The sequence below is a fragment of the Porcisia hertigi genome, chromosome 31 (assembly GCF_017918235.1).
Source record: "Porcisia hertigi strain C119 chromosome 31, whole genome shotgun sequence".
In the NCBI taxonomy this organism is placed as follows: domain Eukaryota; phylum Euglenozoa; class Kinetoplastea; order Trypanosomatida; family Trypanosomatidae; genus Porcisia; species Porcisia hertigi.
This window is the reverse complement of record NC_090590.1, coordinates 784258-789285: the sequence shown is the minus strand read 5'-3', so window position 1 is coordinate 789285 and position 5028 is coordinate 784258.

Sequence of the window (5028 nt, the reverse complement as noted above, 5' to 3'; positions counted from 1 at the left end):
CGACCACGGTGCATGTAGATCTGACTGGAAAGTCGCTAGGATCAAAAGTGACGCTCGCGGAGCTGAGTGACGAGGTGGACGGCTCTGAGGTGATGGTGTGCGAACTTTATGTGGCCAACCACGGCTCGTCGCTAGGGGGAACACTGCCGGCGAGCTGGTCGCGCCTGACGCAGCTGCGGGTGCTGGACTTGGAGGGAAACGGGCTGGACGGTAGTGTGCCCGCAACGTGGTGCACAATGGGTGCGCTCTCGGAGATGTATCTGAGTCGTAACCGCCTGACTGGGTCATTGCCGGCCGCGTGGTCGAGCATGAGGTCGCTGAAGACGCTGGCGCTGTCCCGAAACGCCCTAAGCGGCCCACTACCAGCGTCATGGGCCCAGTTGATTGCTATTGAAACACTGAATCTTTGGAGTAATGGCCTATCCGGCCCGTTGCCTGCGGAGTGGGGTGAGATGCAGACACTCACCACGCTGATCCTTGATAGGAATACACTAACCGGCACCCTGCCCACAGAGTGGGGCGGTATGACGAAGCTCACAAGTCTTATTTTGGGTAGCAACGCACTTTCGGGCACGTTGCCTGCGGAGTGGGCCAGTATGAGCTCAGTGTCATTGTTATCGCTCTTCCACAATCATCTGAGCGGCTCACTGCCTACGTCGTGGGGCTCGCTGCCTGCACAGACATTCATATTGCTGAGTGGCAACGTGCTGTGCGGGTGTGTACCTGCGTCATGGTCTGCACTGGATGTTCAGGCAGATGATGTGCTGACAGCGTCTACCTGTGCAACCGCAAACGCCTGTGGAGATGGTGTCGGTGGCGTGCTGAGCGTGGCGCAGTCGAACACGCTGAAGTTCCTTCGGAGTTTCTCCACGCAGTCCACCGAGCTGCAGTCGGCGTGGACTGGGACGGACTTCTGCGGGTGGTCTTATGTGAGCTGTCCAGATGCCACCACGGTGAATGTAGATCTGACTGGAAAGTGGCTGGGGTCCAGTGTGACGCTGCCAGATCTCGATGACGATGTGGACGGCTCGCAGGTGATGGTGCGGGAGCTGCGGATGGCCAACCACCGCTCATTTGTGAAAGGGACGCTGCCTGAGAGCTGGTCGCGCCTGACGCAGCTGCGTGTGCTCGACTTGGAGGGCAACAGGTTGCACGGTAGTGCGCCCGCATCGTGGGGCAGCATGATAGCGCTGACTGCTGTTAACTTGAAGAAAAATGAGCTCTCCGGTACCCTTCCCACGGAGTGGTCGTCGATGAAGGCGTTGCAAAGTCTTTCACTCGGCAAGAACTTACTGACGGGTCAGTTGCCGGCAGAGTGGGAGGACATGAAGACAGTGAAGCATATGAGACTGGGCGAAAACTTACTCTCGGGTACGCTTCCATCTGTGTGGAGTGGGATGACGGCACTGGCCACGCTTTCCCTGCAGGGGAATCAGCTGACTGGCACACTACCCACAGAGTGGGCGTCGATGAAGGCTTTAGAGAAGCTCTCGGTGAAAGACAACCTCCTGACGGGACCTCTGCCGTCGTCTTGGGGGTTGCTGCCGACAAGAACATACGTGTACGTGTTCTTCAACAATTTCTGTGGCTGCGTTCCCGTGTCGTGGTCATCGCTGAGGTACCTCGTGGATCGGCCTCTTCGTGCCGCAACGTGTGTGACGTCTGAGCCCTGTACCTAATATGCGTAACTCTAGTCGGCACATCCACCTCCTCGCCAGCCCCGTTTCTCTTCACAGCTTCACGCACCCGTCTTGCTTTCCAGGAGCCTGACGACACTGAATAGTGCTCAGTCTTGTAGGCGACTGCCTCATCATTGTTGGACTTATGGTGAGGCTGATTTCGAAGGAACGGGGAGCGCCGCCGCTGCGGCTGACTCAAAACAAAAAGGAGGAGGCACACTTAACAGTGGGGTGTGTTGAGGGGACGCAGAGCCGTGGCGTGATGGTTTCGGTGTGCACTCTCTGTAAAGGGGGGGAGAGAGAAAGCTCGCCCGCCCCCCGAAAGAATTGTGCAATATATATATATATATATATACGTTTGTGTTCCGTATGTAGCAATGAGCAGGTGTTCAACAGCCAACGTGAACACGAGGCGTCAAAGACACGCGTGCGTCTGGGTGTGTGCGATGCGGGTTTGTGTGTGTTTCTGTGTCAGTGGTGGCGCGCTTTCGTTTCTCGCTGTTTTGTTTTCATTTTTTAATAATGAGCACTCCCTGATGGGACGCGATGCGTGGTGTGTGCAGGAGTCACGCGCACACCGGTGTACGTCCCAGTGGAGTGTCTCTGTTTCCTCCCCTATTTTTCCCCCAGTTTTCCCCTTTTTCTCTATTCCCCCATTTTTCCCCATGCGTTTGACGTTTTTTCCCGTTTCCCCCATTATTCGTCTCCGTGCTATCCTGCCCTCGTCGCTTCCGTCAGACGCGCTCCGTCCCCCCCATCCCCTCTGCAGTGTATCCGAGCGGGGATGATGGAGAGTGGCAGGCAGAGAGAAGTGAGACATGAAAAGAAAATGAAAAGCGCCACGTCGACTGTAAACAAAAAGGGGCAGAGGGCGTTGCCGCCACTGTGATTCTCCCTTCCAACTCCCCGCCGCTCAGATGGCCGGTGTTCTCCCCACCAGAGGGAGAGCGGTGCACGACAAGCAACGGCGCCAGCCCTCCGTGCCGTGCCACCATCCCCGATATGTTCCCCCGAGGTGGTTGTACGCGGATGCCACGCTGCCTCTCTTCCACCAGCTCCCCACCGCTCTGTGTGCTGTTTGGTTCCCCTCTCACACCCCATCACGTCGTTGTGGACTCCTCCCCCTCACTTTCACACACACACACACACACACAGACGCACGCGTCTTTCCAATCGTCCTCTTTTCAAGTGGCTCATGCGCAGAGAATTTGTGACGTCTGTCTCGGTGGCGCGGCCGTGACGGCGATGTGGATGTCCGGGCCTCTCGGCTTCCCCGGCTGGACAGACGCTCGCCAGCGACGCAGGCTGTGCCCTCGATGTGCATGACGGTGGTGCAGATGCACCGCGTGACTGGTTTACGTCGCGGCCACGTGAGTGCACGCTGAGGCATCTGTTCCCCTGCTTCCCTGCGCAGACACTGCCAAGCACCCCAGCCAGCGAGGCCGTTGTGTTTTGGTGCACCGTGCTGGGTGCATCTGCGGCGGAGAGCTGACATGTTTACGTCAGCCACCGAGTTGTGTGTGTGTGGATTATGAGAACAACGGTGGCGCGTGAGGTGCGGTTAGGGCCAACTCGACTGCGCCGGTGAACGCGCTTCCGCGCTGAGCACGTTTTTAGCGTGCCTGTCTGTGTGCGACTTGGATGCCCCATTGCCCCGCGCTACCGGAGCGGTGTGTGGACATTACGCCCTGTGCTGCTCGGCGTGGGATCTTTGGTCGCACTGCCCGCGTCATGTGTGCAGCGGCGCCTGTCGGCGCGGCTCTCTGTGCAGCCAACGACATCGGTTGCAGTTGTGCATTCACGCTCGCTCTTGCAGCTCCGGCTTCGTGCTGTGTCTCTCACCCCGTGTCTGTGGGTCCACGCATGTGTGCCGTGTGGCTGCGATCAGTTGTGCTGCACGACAATTGCCCCTCTCCACTGCCCCCTATCTTGTGGTGTTGGCCAGTCACCTATACACCCACATACACACACTCACACATCCTTGTCATCTCTCACTTTCTCAATCCCTCCTTCCCTCTTTCTGTTGTGTGTGCTTGTCTTGTTGGCGCTTTTTTCTGTTTTGTTCATACTCGTTTGATCACCGCCGCCAACGCAATCGGGAACCTCCCTCATCCTCCACCCCCCCTCCACACACACACACACACACACGTACGTGCATACCCGCAGTGACTCTTTTAGTCCCCCGATTATCGACCTATCTAACGAGTGAGCTGTTTGCAAGACATCTTTTTTCAATTCCTTTTTCGAAGTGCCCTTCGCCCCTCCTGATTCCTCTGATTTTCCCGCAGTGTGACGTGCCCGCCACCACCGACCCTTCCCCCCCTTTCCCACATCCGCAGCCACACCACTCGGCCCCCTCCCTCCTCTTTTTCCCCTCGCCCCCTTCATCCCGTCTTTCGACGTCGTTTCACTCTCCTACCGGCACCGTGAGAGACGACAAACATTCACCGTCAATCGAGTGGGGGTCACACACGGCGGGTGCGCACTGCACAACGGCGTATACTACAAACAGAGAAGTCACCGACGCCCGTGCACATACACTGAAGTACAACTCCAGCAACGACTGCACAGACGCGCACACGACACATTATAAAAAAAGAAGAGAGTGACCACTCGTGCATTTTGTGCTTCTCTCTCTCTGTGTGTGTTCCAGTGTGTGATTGTGCGCCGCTATTTCTATTCTACGCTCTGCACCGTAACCCCCTCTATTCCCCCCTTCCTTTTTCCTCCCCTTCTCCCCTTTCCTGCACGTTAGTGCCGTGGCTGTGTTTGTCTGTTTTGTGTTTTCTGTATTTCTCTATATTTTTGCTCTTTCTCCCCCTTTATTTATTGTCTCTCTCTCACGTTTCACGTTGTCCACTGTACTCGAGTGCAGGCTGGTGATCAACCGCCTACTCCACCCCCTCCCCCTTTTTCACTCCCCTCTTCTATTCCGTCTACTCTTCCCCTTTTTGATCCCCCTTCTCTCCTTCTCTCCCTACCTTTCCCCTCTCCTTACCTCTCCCCTCTCCCGCACCCTCGGGTGTCACTTTTGTTTCTGCGACGTGTTTTTCTGACGACTTCGACAGACCACAACTGTCGTCTTTCCTGTACTGGTGCGTTTATTTTTTCTTCTGGCTTTTTTTCCTGTCTCACGTGCTCTGCACACCGTCAGGGACAACGTGGGCGCATCGGAGACCGACCCGACAGACGTCTGTGTGAGTGGACTGTTCTCACGCTTTGTGGAGTGCCGAGTTTTTTCTTTTCCTGCCCCGTCTCTGTCACGATACCCTCGACGCCATCGAACTCCGTGCCGCTGTACCGCCCGACACCCACCCCCACCTCTTCCCCCCTTTTTTCTTTGCACTGT